We start from the raw sequence: 18,611 nt of genomic DNA, 5'->3' as shown, positions 1-18,611 counted from the left end.
ACAAGCTCGCTAATATTATGTGCTCTACATCATGGAAAATATATTATCAAAAGAGCCATTACATTTTATATGCGCCTATTAGCGTAAGGACTTTGCATGCCCACATGTATAATAGATTTATTTTGATGTATTTATTAGAGAAGATAAAATATTATTTTTGTAAAGCTATTAGAATTGAGTGTATTTTGATTTATTTATATAGAAAAGCCTGTCGTGCAAAGTGAGGAAAAGTAAGAAACACAAATGGATGCTTTCAATGTATTATGGATACAAAAGCTTATTCTAATATAAATACATTCTAGGGGAGGTGCTCGCCCATGCATGGGGAGAGATTGTATCCATTATTGTGTTGTGCAAGCTTTTGGAGTTTTCTTCTCTCATGCTATTTGTTTAATTCTTATTTTATTCTCACTTATTGTTTACCATATGGTGAAGGCAAGTAATATCAGTATATCAAGTATATCAGAGTGAGCTAATTGGTTTGCACGTCAATATTAAAAAAGGGAGGTATACATCCATCTTGAAGACATAATCATCCACATCAAGCATCACTAAAATATCCCTTAGACAAATGCTCTATCTAAAGGTTCTACTTAAAGGTTGGGTTTCCCAAGGGTGCTTCGATTTCCAAGGCTAAAAGTATTGAAGGAGACTTCTCTCACTCGCACTAGTGGTTTTCTCTCCATTAGTGGTGTGCTTGAGACACAGAGATAGTGGATGAACGAGCCCTGAGCGGAAGCACACGAGCAGATGTAAGAGTTACGGTGGAAGGAGCAAGAGACACAAGATGTGGGAGCTTCGATAGTCACAATGTGTGACCAACCTTCCCTTATTCAAATGTCATTAAGAGAATAAAGAATGAAGTGACAATGATGGGGGCGCCTGCCACACTTGTAGTATATAGGTGTGCAAGTATTGTAAGTGTAATGAATACACAGGTGTTTAGGCACAAGTGCCTTTACCCCAACAACCTCCCATGCCTACCAGCTTTCTAAGGGAGGTAAAACACTCTGTTGAGAGACTTTTAGTAGTAATCAGATCTGCAAGATTTTGGTCAATTGAGATCTTGACAAGCTCCATGGACTTGTCCTCAATGACCTCTTTGATAATAACACACCTCAATGTGCTTTGTCTTCGCATGGAAGACCGAATTCTTAGCCAACTGAATAGTACTCATAGAATCTGAATGTAGTGTAGGGACCATATCAATAATACCAAGGTCTACAACTAGGCAGCCTAACCAGAGAGCCTCCTTGCAAGCCTTAGTGGTGGTTGCAACATATTGTACCTCTCTAGTGGATAGGGCCATGCATTTCTACATCCAAGAAACAACACCTCTAGCAAAGGTGAAGACATAGATAGAGATAGACTTCTTAATGTATGTATGTCTTGCATAATTAGAGTAAGTGTACCCCATGACTCCTGTATCATGGCCACCATAACATATGCACATATCTGCATTGCCCTTAAGGTACCACATGATACTCTTCATGGCATCCCACTACTGCTTGCCAAGGGTAGCCATATAGCATGCCACAACTTCCATTGCAAATGCTATGTCAGGACGAGTGATTATCATGGCATATATCAAATTGCCCATTATGGATGCATAAGGGATCTTGGCCATCTCAGTCTTCTCCTCATCATACTGTGTACAATTGGCCTAACTAACCTTCACATGAGAGGGTAAAGGATAGCCAATAGGCTTAACATTCTATATATGAAACCATTCAGGACCTTCTAGATATACTCCTTCTATGAGACAAGTAAAGGAGCCCTTTAGAGCAATCATACGTGATGCACATCCCTAGAATATGTGAGGCTTGGCCCACTTCCTTCATCTCAAAGCTCTTCTCGAGCTAGCCTTTCAAAGCATCCATCTCATCATGAACACTCCCTGTAATCAGCATATCATCCACATAGAGTACCAAAATCATAACTTACACATGCATCCATATAGCCAAGAAAGATGCATTTCACAAACTTAGGATCCAGCTTATTACGCTTGTTTTGTATGTGTATCAATGCAAAAGTCTCAAACTTTTTTAGCTTCAATTACAAAAAATCATGCATACATTGTGTTGTTTCCTAAGTGCTCGCTTAGCTTGTGTATAAATAATTAATGGAAACAATTCAATCTTAGGGTTGCTAGTCAAAGAAATTATTTGGCCTTGAAATTCAAATGTTATTGTGTGAGTATGATAATCAATAGCATGATTAAATTGGTGTTTGGAAGGCATACCAGGGATAATATCCAATGATTGAAGAGGTGCAACTAAGAAATCACATTTTCTTAAATATTTTTCCATAGAAATGTATAGTTCCTTAAATTTAATTGTACCATTGTACCTAATGCCTCGAAATGTAGATTTAACCTTGTATAATGAAGGACTAATTTCCAATTGCAATCTTGTACCTAATTTTTTCGAAATAAAGTCATGAGAACTACCATTGCTATGCAAAATAGTCACATCTGAATCATTCATAGAACCTTTCGTTTTCAATGAAGTATGTAAAGAAATAGGCATATCTGACTTTTTTTCAGTCTACTTCTTGTTGTAATGAATCAATTGTCCAATTAGGAGTGTAGTTGGGTTCCCCTTCAATATTGTTTAATTGTGGTATTTTGGTTGTTGTTGAGTAGTAATGGAACTCCACAATCCACTTGATAGTGTCCAAATTTTCCACAATGATGACAAATAAGTTTGGCCTTTTTATTTTGAATATTAAGATTTGTAGTTTGAGGTTTTACCTTGTTGTTTGCATACCTTTTGCATGTTGCAGATTTGTTGTTGGAAATTGGAGGACTTGTTAGACGAAAAAGAGTTATGGTGATAAGGAACAAAAGGTCTCTTGGGGGGGTTGTGATTATTGTTGAAGGAATGAGGTGTAGTGGATTGTTGATTGTGAAACATCTAGGCAATAAATTGGAATTCTTTCTCGGTATCATAGGTATAAGAGATAGCTTTGTGAAAAGAAGTGGGTTTAAGAGAATTTAATTTAGCTTGATACTCGATTGAAGACCATCTTCGTATTGCATTGTAGCATGCTCTAGAGAACTTCCTCAAGCATGCATAGCAGCAAAAGTCTTTGCCAAAATCTTTCAATGTAGATATAAACATTATTACCTTCTTGCCAAGATAAATTGGACCAATTTTGCCTCGCTTGAAGATGAAACTAGGGTGGAAGAAAAAAATCTTTAACTTTGTCCTAAAAATCAGCCCATGTCCTCAGATGATCGATGCTATGGCATAGGACTTTCCACCAAAGTGAAGCTTTATCACTCAAATAAAAAGTTGCACACTTGATTTTATCCTTCTCGGGAAAAGCTTCTTCATCGAAGTAATCATTGAATTGGCTCAACCAGGACAATACAAAAATTTCATCCTTTTTTTCATCAAACTTAGAAAATTGGAAAGACTTATAGCTTATTTTTTGGTCCTTTTTGGTTTGTTGAGCATTGAATACACCCTTCAAGATTTGAGCAATTCGATCATATTTGTCTTGAGCGGTAGGATTTTGTTGATGTTCGCGATCATGAAGTGCCTACGTGACCGCATTCAAATTATGTTGAAGAAGATTGATTTGTTGTTGCAGAGTAATTTCTTGAAGAGGTGATTCCATATTCTCCATATTGACTTCATCAGTGTGAGAAGGTCCCAATATGATAAAAATAATTTGGTGTGCAAGAAAGAGATTTGAATAAGACGTGTTGCATGTGAATAAAGCTTTAAAGAACCCACATAATAAATACCTTGTGTGTGATCAGAAGTATATCCAAGAGTCCTCCTATGTAGAAACAAAAGTATTTAGTGGTACAATTTACCATTGAAATACTGCATAAGAATAGCCTTGTAAAATCCGACTCCAAAAGGGGACTATCAATATGAAAGGGGGTGGCTTAGCAACGGCTTATATGATATTCCCCTTGCGACCCCCCTTAAAAGGAAATTGGCGAGTGCTACCTAATAGGAGAGAAAAAGTAAATAAAGCTTTTAAGCTTTATAGCTTAAGCTCTTCGTCGATTCCAAATGGTGCAAGTGGTGGAGATCAATGATAATCGTCCACTAATGGTGCAGCAAAGATGGTGGACCCACCATGAATGAATGGCAGTCACTACAAGGATTTGAGCTAGTAGCGACGTCGATTAGCGACGGCGGGTAGTGGCGTCGCTATTGGCGACGCAAATAGCGACGCTCCACAGGGAAAAAAAACGGGCCGAAATGGAGCGCGGTTTCATTTCGCGTTTGCGTCTTGTGTATTTTGAGAGCGAGAGCAAGGGAGAGAGTGACCGTCGTGAGAGAAGGAGAGGAAGAAGACTTGCCGCCGCCGCCGTTGTTCGCGAAGGAGAGGAGGAGCCTTCATCGCAAAGAGGAGCCGCCCCACACTCGCCATATCTCATCGATGAGTCTCCCTCTCTCTTTCTTTTGCTTGTTTAAGGTTTAAATCACTTTCTCTTTTGCTTGTTTAGGAGAGGAAATGAGAGAGAAAGAGAGGGAGAGGGAGAGAGAGGGAGAGGGAGAGGGAGAGGGAGAGGGAGAGGGAGAGGGAGAGGGAGAGGGAGGAAGAGTGCATTCTCTCTCTCCCTCTCCCTTTTGCTTGTTTAAGGTTTAAATCACTTTCTTTTTTGCTTGTTTAGAAGAGGAAATGTGAGAGAAAGAGAGAAAGAGAGGGAGATGGAGATAAAGAGAAAGAGAGGGAGAGGGAGAGGGAGGGGGAGGAAATGAAAGAGGGAGAGAAAGAGAAAGAGAAAGAGAGGGAGAGGGAGAGGGAGGGAGAGTGCATTCTCTCTCTCCCTCTCCCTTTTGCTTGTTTAATGTTTAAATCACTTTCTTTTTTGCTTGTTTAGGAGAGGAAATGAGAGAGAAAGAGAGAAAGAGAGGGAGAGGGGGAGAGGGGGAGAGAAAGAGAGCGAGGGGAAGGAAATGAGAGAGGGAGAGAAAGAGAAAGAGAGCGAGATGGAGAGGGAGAGAGAGGGAGATGCACTCTCCCTCCCTCTCCCTTTTGCTTATTAAAGGTTTAAATCACTTTCTTTTTTGCTTGTTTAGGAGAGGAAATGAGAGAGAAGGAGAGAAAGAGAGGGAGAGGGAGAGGGAGAGAGAGGGAGAGGGAGAGAGAGAGAAAGAGAGTGCATACATGTCACATAGACGATCTGACGCACGCAAGGCAATCAAGAGTGGGGCTGCAAAGCCCGAGTGGTTAGATGCAGACGACTGGCGCCGACTGAGGGAGGAGGCTACAGATTTGCCAGGACGTTGGAGTCAGCAGCGCAAGGCGGCGAGGGTACGACTCGAGGCCGGAGTGGTCCATCATCTTGGGAGTGGCGGTCACAGGACATATTTGGAGGACTTTGTAAGTTTCTCTTTTGTTTTGCTTGTTTGTTTTTTTGAAATATTCTTTGTACTGACAATCATGTTTCTAACAGTTAGCATTTTGTTTTCTTTGCAACACTCCATTACAAATCGCGATTCGCAAGGCCTTGAGACTCGATATGTAGAGAGGCACAGTCTCAATGCATTGATCGACCGATTGTATAGGCACGGCGGCCCTGTAAGTCACTCATCTTTCTTGTCCATAGTTAACCATGAGATATTTGAATGCATTATTGTATGGTGGATTGATGTGTTGTTTCTTTTTCTGCAGAATCCGTTCGATGCTCCTTTGCGGCGGGACGAGCTTTCGGGGGACGAGGATTTGTAGCTCGCCCTTGGATCCTTGGAGCTCACACACATTTATTTTTTAGTCGCCTGATCTATGTAGACATTTTCTATGTATTAGTGATATCCTGTCATGATTGTACCAATCGCTTTTTATGCGATCATGTATTAGTTTTATGATTTCAGTATACATTCTTTTTGTTTGCAAGCGCTTTGTATACAGTAGTGCAGAAACTATTTTGTATGGCTCTCATATAGCACACAGTGCTATATGTCTGCTCTGCCACAAAATTTTTTTTTTCCCTGTTACTGTCCCTATTTGCGTCGCAAATTTACCGCTTGCGTCGCTATTGGCGTCGCTATGTCCGTCGCAAATTTACTGGTTGCGTCGCTATTAGCGTCGCTATATGCGACGCATATAGCGACGCCAATAGCGACGTTTCTATGGCGTCGTCAATAACGACGCTTTTTGCGACGATGGGGGCAAATTTTGTTGTTTGTATTTTTGTCGCTTTAAACGTTGGTATAAGGTCTATATCTTGTAGTGAGTTTTGGAATTGGTGGGGTAGGGCAACTGAATCATCATAGGCTGGTCTTCCTCTTTGTTGGGGGTAAAGGCGTCTATCTCTCACTGTCTGTGTTTTCATTACACTGATAGTACTCGCACACTTGTACATTGCACAAGTGGTAGGCACCCATCACTATCACTTCATTATTTATTCTTTTAGTGACATTTGAATAAGGGAAGGCGGGTCACACATTGTGACTGTTGAAGTTCCCACATCCTGTGTCTCTTACTCTTGCTTTCTTACTTCTTCCACCATAGCTCTTGCTTCTGCTTGCATGCTTCCACTTAGGGCTCATCCCTTCAACTTGTATTAGAGCTGAGATTAAGGAGCCTCACCTGACATTTGCTTCATCAACTTGTGACAATACCTACATCAATTCACTCATGGCCCAATGTATACATTGAACTCTATCTTCTACTAGACTTCTTTCCACTTATTGAGGTTTGCTCTAGGGTGCAAAAGACCTTTGTCATTAGTGTTTAAGCCTCAATATTGAGAAGTAAGACCTACAGGTAGGGCAACCATCTCAATGTGATTTGCACATGGTTGTCCGAGCTCCCTTACCTGCCTTGCAGTAATCACTTCTAGCTCCTAGACAATCATTGGACACTTATCATTCGTATTGGTCATTCATAGCATTGCTAATTGACATTGGCATTAATCTTTGAGCTTCTCAACTTCACTTTGTGGCTAGATACTTAAGACAATCTACTGTCATAAAACATGGATAGCCATTGAACCACTTTGAGAGCTTCACTTATGCTCATTTACTCATGCTACGATATTGGATCATTGGAGGATGCTTGCTTGATGTCTTGTGATGTTGTTTGAGTTGAACTTGAGCTCTGTTGGGTTGTATAAGGTCAACCATTGCTAGTTATTATAGAAAATTTGCTATAATACCTCTGGGATAACCTATTTTTCAGGGTTTTGGAGCTCTACTAATGCTCATATACCTATGCACCATTGTTGAATAATTCTAGGATGTATTGCTATGATTTTGGGATCCGATTTGAGCTCTCATTGACATGATTTTGATAGTTATTTTATTCTTGTATACTGTGGATAGCATGTTGTAATAGCAATACGATAGACATTTAATCTATTGTTTGAGCTCCTGGTGCTCATTTGCACTATCCATATGACATGTATTTGATGCTCGATACTTGGTGGATGTTATGACATTGATCTAATATGATTTGGGGCTGATCGTGAGCTTGTATTGGCTCATTTTTTCATAGTTTTACTACTATACTATAGTGGACAACAAGCTTTTACATAGAAAAATTTTATGCCTATTGCTCTTGGATGTTATTCAGGTGCTTCATATAAATGTATTGATGCTTAGCATTGGTCTATGCACCCGAATATGCTATGGGATGCTCTTGAGCCTCAATTTTGAGCTTGGTGACATTTATCTTGGCTATGGTTACATGTATTTGTTACTTCAGTGGCTTACGCAGTTACGGGCTTGAAGACTCCATTGGGTTTTATGCGGTTGGCTGCTCGGATGGTCATGTGCTTGATGTTTCAAGCTTGCATTGCTCATTTGGCATTCACTTTGTTCCAATGGGAGTTATTTGCGCTACTTGGATACTTTGCATTTGAGCAGCGCTTTGGGTTTATGCAATTGAGCTTACTTTACTGAGATCGTGGGACTTCGTTGAGTTATGTCTACACTCTCTAGATGCTATTCGGATGTAGTTGTTGCCTAATGGGCTGATTTGATTCATGTTAGTTCTCTTCCATTATCTTTGAGACCTACTATACACATGACAATTATGCCTATTGGATGTATCGCTCTTTGACACATTGAGTTTGACAATTCTTAGTATCAATTGCATGCTCAGTGAACTACTAGTGGTTTGTACATATCTCACTTCTCAACAGGATACACTACAAGGATATGAGGCTATAGCGATGGGCGTTAGCGATGACAAATAGCAGTGTCGCTATTTGCGTCGCTTTTAGTGTCACAAATGCGGCGCTAATAGCGACGCAAATAGCGACAGTACCCAGAGCAAAAGAACGCGGGCCGAAACTCGAGCACGTCATTTTTCATGCATTCACGAAAGAGAGAGCGAGAGGGAGAGCGACCATCTTGCTAAGAGGGATAGAAAGAGAGAAAGAAGGCTTCTCACCGCCACCGCTGCCACCGCCACCGTTCGCGAAGAAGAGGATGAGGCGTACGGAGAGCGAAGAGGAGCCGCCGTCGTGAATAGGAGCCACCAAACCCTTCTTCGAGTCTTTATGATGAGTGCATTCTCCATTCTTGCTTTGCTTTTGTGTTTTCTCTCTCTTTTTTACTTGTTTTTGGTATAATTCGTGTATATTGAGAGAGGGAGAGGAAATGAGAGAGAAAGAGAGGGAGAGGGTGTTGAGATATCGAGCTCCACTCGTGATATGCCAGGGTGACCGTTGTGCATTTATGTCACCGACTTGTCAGTTGCAGATGCGGTTGGTACACCGCCCATGAATAATCAGTTGCAGATGCGGTTGGTACACCGCCCATGAATAATAGCTACATGATAGCTATCCTTATCTAATCTAATTCGTGGCTCAGTTAGTATGCCACCTTAGTTATCAGTTAGTATGCCACCTTAGTTAGTTGAGTTTGTTTTGAGACCCATATATAGGGTTCTTCTATTTCCTTGTACGAGAGTTCTTTTTGGCTTACACAACTAAGAAGAGGAAAACTGTTTTCAGCCTCCATCTCTGTACGTATTCCCCCATTGTGCAAGCAAGAAAGCTTCAAGTGAGACTCCTTCCTTCTCTCCCACAATCTTGACATGGTATCAAAGCCTTGTTCGTGGTAAGGAGCTCAAGAAAGCAAGCCAAGCTCGCGGTGTTCTGGTAAGAGGAGCAGTGTTGCTTTCATTTTCTGTTTTGGGAGCAGATCTCTACAGGTAGCACAGCCAGAAATTGCAAGAGTGCATTGTCTCAAGTTGAGACGCCCTTCGCGGTGAAGCAAGAGGGCAATATATGCTACGGGTAAGGGCTTTAATCCTGGGCGACACTGTTTTTTTGATTTGAGGCCATTTCGGGGCCTGTTTTGGAGGCGGAAGTTTTCTGCACGCACTCAGGAAAAAGCCCTGTTTTATGCTGTGCGACCACTGTTCTACAGGTCGCTGAAAAGTTATCACAAATATTGCATCATATGCTCGTGTGCAGAGACATTGGGAGTTACAGAATCATCCTTAGTTCCTGTATATGCAAAATCGTCACTAGGAAGTGACTGTGTGGTCAAATACCACTTTCACCAGTTTTGCAGATTTGCCCTTGTGAGGCTGAAGCTGTGTTCTTTGCAGTGACAGAATTTTTTGCAGTGTTCTGTAATGGCGTCTGATTCTCTTTCACAGATTGTCACTGAAAAGCTTGACAAGAACAACTTCCAAGCATGGAAGTTTATAATGATGAATTTCCTTATGGGAAAAGGATATTGGGAATTTGTTGCAAGAAATGAAGAAGAACCAGTTCTTCCTGATGTTCCCAATCAATAGCAAATGCAGGCATTCAAAGCATGGCATAAGAGAGCCAGGAAAGTTATGTACTGGCTGTCTATCAGTATTTCAAACTCTATGATTGTGCATATTCAGGATGCAAGTACGCCAAAGGAGGCATGGGATACTTTGTCAAAAATGTATAGCACAAATACGCAAGCCAGGAAAATGCAGCTCAAGTAAGAGTTGCATAATGTGCAAAGAGAAAGTATGAGCATCAATGACTAAAGGTGAAGAAGATTGCAGATGCACTTGCTTCCATTGGGTCGCCAGTGGAAGATGATGATTTAGTCCCAGTGACCTTGAATGGTCTAGGAAAGGATTATGCACAGTTCCAAACATCCATTTCCGTCCGTGAAAGATTTCCTGATTTTGAGGAGTTGATTGCTCTTCTAATTTCTGAGGAGCAGAGAAATGGTGGTGCATCTTCTTCAGGAGGAACTTCAAAAGAAGCTGTCTTCTACTCAAATGCTGGAAGAGGTAGAGGCAGAGGTAGAGGAGGCCGATTTGGAGGCCGTGGTAGAAATCAGAATATGCAGCAAACTCAAGAAAACCAGTCCTATGGAGGAGGACGTGGTAACTCTAGAGGCAGGGGGAGCCAAAGAGGTCATGCTGGATGGCAAAGAGGCCAAAATGCAAACAGTAATGTTGAATGCTACTACTGTGGTAAAATGGGTCATATGGCTAAAGACTGCTATAAAAAGCAGAATGACATCATGAATGGAAAATTGCAACAAGGGAATTATGCATCTTCTAGTAGACAGGGTGATGACAGAAATGAGCATTTGTTTATGGTGCAGCACATGAACAATTCTGTGACAAGTGCAGAAGAAAGCAACGATGTGTGGTATGTTGACTCAGGTGCATCAAACCACATGACAGGTCATGCAGAATGGATGGAGGATGCAAGGAAAATGGAAAAACCAGGATTTGTGGAGACTGGTGATGATACTGCACATCCTATTGTGCAGATTGGAAAATTTCCTTTGTCTATGCAGGATGGGAAAAAGAAATACCTGTCCGATGTATTTCATGTCCCCAATATCACCAAGAATCTGGTTTCTGTTGGTCAAATGGTTGAGCAGGGCTTGCAGGTCAGATTTAATCCTCATGGATGCTTTGTTGAGGATATGAAAAATAAAGGTCGCTTGATAGTAAAAGGAAAAAAGAAGGGCAGAATGTTTACATTGGATGTAGACATGTCTGAATTGAGTGCAGCAATGTTTGCACATGGGACCGGTGTAGTTGCAGATATTGATATCTGGCATAAACGCATTGGTCATGTTAATGTACAGCGACTTAAATCAATGCAGGCCCAAAATATTGTTGCAGGATTGCCTAAATTCAAGGTTGCAGAAATGCATAAGGTATGTGAAGCCTGTCAATTTGGAAAACAGGCAAGGAAACCATTTCCTAGACATGTTCAAGAGAGTGAGAAGCCATTGGAATTAATCCACTCTGATGTGTGGACTACTAAAGCTGCATCTCTTGGAGGCTGTCATTATTTTGTCACTTTTATTGATGACTATAGCAGAAAAGTTTGGGTGTATTTTATGAAAAAGAAAAGTGAAGTTTTTGGGCATTTCAAAACTCTTAAAGCTATGGTTGAAAAAGAAACAGGCCTGCAAATAAAATGCCTAAGGTCAGATGGAGGGGGAGAGTACCTCTCAAATGAGTTTGCAAGGTTCCTGCAGGAGCATTGCATAAAGCAGCAATATTCATGTAGTCATACCCCACAACAAAATGGAATTGCAGAAAGGAAAAACAAGCATATTGGAGAGGTATCTCGTGCCATGCTCAACGAAAAAGACTTGCCAGATTTTTACTGGGCTGAAGCAGTTGCTACAGCAGTCTATATAATGAACAGGACTCCCACTGCAGCAATACATGGGATGACTCTAGAGGAGAGGTATACTGGTAGGAAACCAGATATTTCTCATTTGAAATTTTTTGGTTGCATTGCCTATGTACATGTGCCAGATGAGTTGAGATCCAAGTTGGATCCAAAAGCTGAGAAGTGCATCTTTATTGGTTACTCTCTGCAGCAAAAAGGGTATAGATGCTATAACCCTTCTACTCGTAAGTTTACAGTGAGTAGAGATGTTGTTTTTGATGAGATGAGTAGCTGGTATAAACCAGTAAATGTGATTGATGATGTAGATGCACAAAATGGTAATGCTGCACAGAATTCACAGCAGCAGTCACAAAATATTAGTGGACCTGGAGCGTCCTCTAGCAGTGGTTCACATTCTTCGCCATGGACAGGCAGATTGAGATCAGGAGAATCTTCTCAAGTCAGTGCAAAGAGTGGTATGCAGATGTCACGAAAAGGAAAAGAGAAGGTAGATCAGCCCATGTTTGATGTGAATGCAGGTCACTCTTATGTGGTATACTGGTAGGAAACCAGATATTTCTCATTTGAAAATTTTTGGCCGCATTGCCTATGTACATGTGCCAGATGAGTTGAGATCCAAGTTGGATCCAAAAGCTGAGAAGTGCATCTTTATTGGTTACTCTCTGCAGCAAAAAGGGTATAGATGCTATAACCCTTCTACTCGTAAGTTTACAGTGAGCAGAGATGTTGTTTTTGATGAGATGAGTAGCTTGTATAAACCATAAATATGATTGATGATGTAGATGCACAAAATGGTAATGCTGCACAGAATTCACAGCAGCAGTCACAAAATATTAGTGGACCTGGAGCGTCCTCTAGCAGTGGTTCACATTCTTCGCCATGGACAGGCAGATTGAGATCAGGAGAATCTTCTCAAGTCAGTGCAAAGAGTGGTATGCATATGTCACGAAAAGGAAAAGAGAAGGTAGATCAGCCCATGTTTGATGTGAATGCAGGTCACTCTTATGTGGATGGTGAATCCAGTGGCTCTGAACAGAGCATTGATGATGAGTTAGGTATTCCTTCTATTGTTACACCTGGAGTAAGGAAGACCATGGATGTTTTGAGAGCACTTGGGAGTGAGCCTACTTTGCGCAGGTCAACCAGAGTTAGGTATCCTGTGGATAGGCTGAAATATGATGGATTTACAGCCATTCACTATGCATATATGGTCAAAGTGATACAGGAACCAGAACCCACTTCTTTTGAGCAAGCCATGGGAAAAGAAATATGGGAGAAAGCTATGGATGAAGAAATGGATGCCTTGGAAGCAAATGCTACATGGGAATTGGTACCTTTGCCTAAAGGTAAGAATGCAATTGGCTGTAAGTGGGTTTATAAGGTGAAGCACAATGCAGATGGTTCTGTGAACAGATACAAGGCAAGATTAGTAGTCAAGGGGTATGCACAAACATATGGCATTGACTATGAAGAAACATTCAGTCCGGTTGCAAGGATGGCAACCGTAAGAGCAGTCATTGCTATGGCTGCATCAAAGGGATGGTCTTTACATCAGATGGATGTAAAGAATGCCTTCTTGCATGGTGATTTGCAAGAAGAGGTCTATATGGAGCAGCCACCAGGTTATGTGCATGCTGTTCATCCTGAGTTTGTTTGCAGGTTGAAGAAAGCCTTGTATGGCTTGAAGCAAGCACCTAGAGCATGGTCTGACAAGATAGGACATTATCTTGTCACTATTGGCTTTCAGATTTCCAAGGCAGATTTCTCACTTTATGTGAGAAAAACAGAGAAAGGTACTATGCTACTTGTCATTTATGTTGATGATTTGATTATGACAGGTGACAGTGATGAAGATATCCTTCATGTGAAAATGCTATTGAAGCAGAAGTTTGAGATGAAGGATTTGGGAGAGCTGCGTTAAGTGGGATACAACTCTTGCAGAGGCAGTATGGATTGGACATGCTGTCCAAATATGGGATGACAGGCTGTAAGCCTATTTCAGTTCCTTTGGAGCAGAATGTGAAGCTGAGCGCAGATGCAGGTGAGCTTCTGGAAGACCCTACTATGTACAGACGCATAGTAGGAAGCTTGATTTATATGACTATTACCAGGCCAGATTTGAGCTATGCTGTTGGATTGGTAAGTCAGTTTATGCAGGCTCCAAGCAAACCGCATTTGGATGCGGCTAGACGCATACTCAGGTATGTGAAGTCCACATTGCAGTATAGACTATTTTATGAGATTGGGGTTCAGATACAGTTGCATGGATACACTGATGCTGATTGGGCTGGTAGCATTTCTGATAGATGATCTACCAGTGGATATGTGTTCTCTTTTGGGAGTGCTGCAGTCACTTGGAGCAGCAAGAAACAGCCTACAGTTGCCTTGTCCAGCATAGAGGCTGAGTACAGGGGTGCAGCAATGGCTGCATGTGAGGTAGCTTGGTTGCATAAGCTACTTTATGATATGCATCAGCCTACAGATGGGCCAGTTGTCATTTATTGTGACAACATGAGTAGTATACACTTGGCAAATTACCCAGTCTATCATGCTAGAACAAAGCACATTGAGGTGCATTATCACTATGTGCGGGAGAGGGTTTTACTAGGTCTTATTGATCTAGTTTATGTCAGCACAGAGGATCAGGTAGCTGACATATTTACGAAGGTATTGGGCGCAGAGAAGCTGCACAAGTTTAGAGACCTGCTTGGTGTGCAGGAATTGGGATTGAGCTCGAGGGGGAGTGTTGAGATATCGAGCTCCACTCGTGATATGCCAGGGTGACCGTTGTGCATTTATCCTTATCTACTCTAGTTCGTGGCTCAGTTAGTATGCCACCTTAGTTAGTTGAGTTTGTTTTGAGACCCATATATAGGGTTCTTCTATTTCCTTGTACGAGAGTTCTTTTTGGCTTACACAAATAAGAAGAGGAAAACTGTTTTCAGCCTCCATCTCTGTGTGTATTCCCCCATTGTGCAAGCAAGAAAGCTTCAAGTGAGACTCCTTCCTTCTCTCCCACAATCTTGACAGAGGGAGGAAATGGGAGAGGGATAGAGAGGAAATGAGAGAGGGAGGAAATGGGAGAGGGAGGGAGAGAGAAAGAGAGGGAGAGGGAGAGAGGGAGGGAAAGAAAATGAGAGAGGGAGAGGGAGTTTTCTCTCTCTCTTTTACTTGTTTTTGGTATAATCCGTGTGTATTGAGAGAGGGAGAGGAAATGAGAGAGAAAGAGAGGGAGAGGGAGAGGGAGGGAGAGGAAATGAGAGAGGGAGAGGACTTGTTTTTGGTATAATTCATGTGTATTGAGAGAGGGAGAGGAAATGAGAGAGAAAGAGAGGGAGAGGGAGAGGGAGGGAGAGGAAATGAGAGAGGGAGAGGGAGGGAGAGAGAAAGAGAGGGAGAGTGAGAGGGGGAGGGAGAGAAAATGAGAGAGGGAGAGGGAGTTTTCTCTCTCTCTTTTACTTGTTTTTGGTATAATTCGTGTGTATTGAGAGAGGGAGAGGGAGGGAGAGAGAAAGAGAGGGGGAGGGAGAGGAAATGAGAGAGGGAGAGGGAGAGGGAGACATTAAACATAATAGGGAAATGAGAGAGGGAGAGGAAATGGGAGAGGGAGAGGGAGGGAGACATTAAACATAATAGGAAAATGAGAGAGGGAGAGGGAGAGGGAAACATTGAAAGAGAGAAAGAGAGGGAGAGGGAGAAGGAGGGAGAGAGAAAGGGAGGGGGAGGGAGAGGAGAAGAGAGAAAAAACATTAAACATAGTAGGGAAAGAGAGAAAGAGAGGGTGAGGGTGAGGGAGGGAGAAGAAATGAGAGACGGAGAGGAAGAGAGCAAAAGGAAATGAGAGAGGGAGAGGAGAGAGAAAAATGAGAGAATGAGAGGAGAGAGAAAAAGAGAGAAAATATGTTAAACATAATAGGGAAAGAGAGAAAGAGAGGGTGAGGGTGAGGGGGAGGGAGGGAGAGGAAATGAGAGAGGGAGAGGAGAGAGAGAAAAATGAGAGAGGGAGAGGAGAGAGAAAAAGAGAGGAAAATCATTAAACTTAATAGGGAAAGAGAGAAAGAGAGGGTGAGGGTGAGGGAGGGAGAGGAAATGAGAGAGGGAGAGAAAGAGAGAAAAGGAAATAAGACCTTACAATAAGCTCATCCTAGGCTCATATAGGGGTTAAGTCGATCCTCAACAAACTTAAGGGATATATGGCTAGAGAACCCTAGCACACTTGCGCCTCCTAGCATAATGTTCTTCTTACAAAGAGACCTCTCATACATGGGGCTCGTCCTAGCCTCCACCATGCTCAAACTATCCCCTTGGTGAAGGGATCTAGCCACTAACCTTGGGGGAGGTTTAGTGTGTAACCAAATATCCACTTATGAGGGCACACAAACTTTTGTAGAAGTATACAACGAAGGCAATCAGCCTATCAGCTAGAAAAACATTCATTTTTCATAACGTAAATCCAAAAATAACTTTGGATATTCCATAAAAATCAATCTCTTCTTAAAAAGACAAATACAAAAAACTAAAACAACATCATTCATATGCTTCGCAAAAACTAAAACAACATCACCACAAGATCTCTTAGGAAACTCATCTTCAACTATCAATTTTAATTTAAAAATATAATATAAAATCACTTGCAAGGAAGGATACTCTTTTATCATTAACCCTCTTTCATCCTTAGAATAGTCTTAGGAACAAATTTCTGCTCTAACAAGCATATATTTGAGCATAATAACTATTTTAAGGTTTCTTCCATGAGTAGTAGTAGTATATATGCAACCATCAAGCTAGAGATCATGCTTTGGTATCTGTGGAGATCCCAATCTCATGCCCTTATAGAGATTGTAGTGTGCCGTGATCGTAGTCATAGCCGTGATTGTTAAAGAAAATGAGAGAGGGGGAGGAAGAGAAAAAAGAAGAAGGAATGAGAGAGAGGGAGAGGAAATACATACAACATAATAACGAAAGAGAAAAAGAGAGAGAGATGGAAGGAGAGGAGAACAATTTAAGAAAGAAACACAAGGCATATCTTAATCAGCGCGTCCCATGTCCTTGCTCTCAATGCAAGCTGGCAATTAGACGAAAACGTCGATTGTCTATAGAACATGTACGATGCTTCGGCGAGTTTCAATCTGAGATCATTGATCAGGTGATTGCAGATTTTTAGCAAACGGTAAGAAAAGTTAATATCAATCATGCATTGTACTCGCAAGCTAATTAAATACCATATACAAGAAGATTGGGTGTGGCTGGCAAATTTTATATACAGGGAGGTGACGTCTCGCCCCAAGGAGGAGTGCACCCTTTGCGGCCAATTAGAAGAGTTCGTGGGCGTGTGATGGATGGAGTGCATGAGCCAATTCACCACTTGCAAGGCACTACCCAATCTATACCGTCAATGTCAGAGGAGACATGCAACCTTCTAGACCTACCTACAATCTTGGAGCCTGAGATGGAGGCAATGATCGATGTATTGATTCCCATGGATGTCGAGACTTCTGATCCACTTAGAGAGGAAACATCCATACCATTATATGATGGGTGCCGAGTATCTCACTTGAAGACACTACTTGCACTCCTAAGTGTGCAAGCAAAATATGGGTGGAGTGATGCGAGTGTGACTGAGTTGTTCAGGTACCTTGTGCGTACGCTTCGTTGATTTCTTTTCGACACTATTATTAAAAATATTTGTGCTTTTTCAAGGTGTTTTATAAATTTTTTCATGTTACTGAAATATCATATATTACCACCTGCAAATATCATGCCTAAGTCTCGTGATGATGCACGACATGTTTTACGAAAGCTGGGCATGGACTACAACAACATCCATGCATGTATCAACGATTGCATACTGTTTCGAGGAGAATACAAGACTATGGAGACATGTCCAAGGTGTGGTGCTCACAGGTATCGACAGGACTTGCAAGGGCAAACCATTGCTCAAAAAGTTCTCAGACACTTTCTGCTTATCCCCCACATAAACCACATGTTTCGTACGTCCGGCATGGCGAGCTTGACAATGTGGCATGCGCAGAATAGGTCCACAGATGGAGTTCAACGAATATCAGCGGATTCATGCGCATGGAACCACATTGACTCTACCTTCCCAGGCTTTGCCTGAGAGCCAAGGAATCTTCGGCTTGGTCTTACTATGGATGGCGTGAACCCATTCGGTCTGCGCTCAACTTCTTACAGTGTGTAGCCTATAGTCCTTGTCAACTACAATATCCCTCCATGGGTTTCTACGAAGAAAGGACATCTCATCCTTAGCTTACTCATCCCCGGCTGCTACAAAGTCAAAAATATGGAAGTGTATCTTTGTCCATTAGTCGATGAGCTTAAGATTTTGTGGGAGGAGGGGGTCACCATGCAAGATATGAGCAAGTGTGATGGTCGACGGTCCGCCAATATTTGAGCCATTCTCATGTGGACGATGCATGACTTTTCGGGATTCGGAGAGTGGTCAGGTAAATAGGCTTCCATTCTCATTGGTAATATCTATATTTTATCTCATTCAAGTTTGTATTCATTAGATAGAGGTGTTGGAACAGGTCTGGTTACCTCAGGTTATCATGCAGGTCCATTGTGCGGGCCATAGTTAGACTCCCGAAGGTCACGAACCATGAAGAAGATGATATATCAAGGACATGCCACTTTCTTGCTAGAGGGTCATGAACTCAGGGAAGGTTTTCTTGGACGACCTCCAATACGTATGAATGCCACAAGCTGGTACGAGTTGAAAATGGTCCATGAGGAGTCACATCCAAATGGAATGTGGCGGTTCTCAGTTTTCTACGAGTTGCCATATTGGACCCACTAACAAATCAACCACTTGTTGGATCCCATGCATATATTTTCAAGAATGTGGGCAGCTTGCTATGGGACCACATCACAGGAAAGAGAGACACTATAGGGGCACGAATGGATTTGAAGGAGGTAGGCAAGATGGAGGCGCTTTGGCCGTAGTCGAGTGCTGATGGTCGTGTGCAGCTACCTCACGCTCCTTGGGTTTTTTCCACTAAAGAAAAGCGCA

This window comes from Lygodium microphyllum, chromosome 2, assembly GCF_053477565.2.
Source record: "Lygodium microphyllum isolate KBCC chromosome 2, Lygodium_microphyllum_v1.1.10, whole genome shotgun sequence".
Lineage (NCBI taxonomy): Eukaryota > Viridiplantae > Streptophyta > Polypodiopsida > Schizaeales > Lygodiaceae > Lygodium > Lygodium microphyllum.
This window is presented reverse-complemented; position numbering follows the sequence as displayed.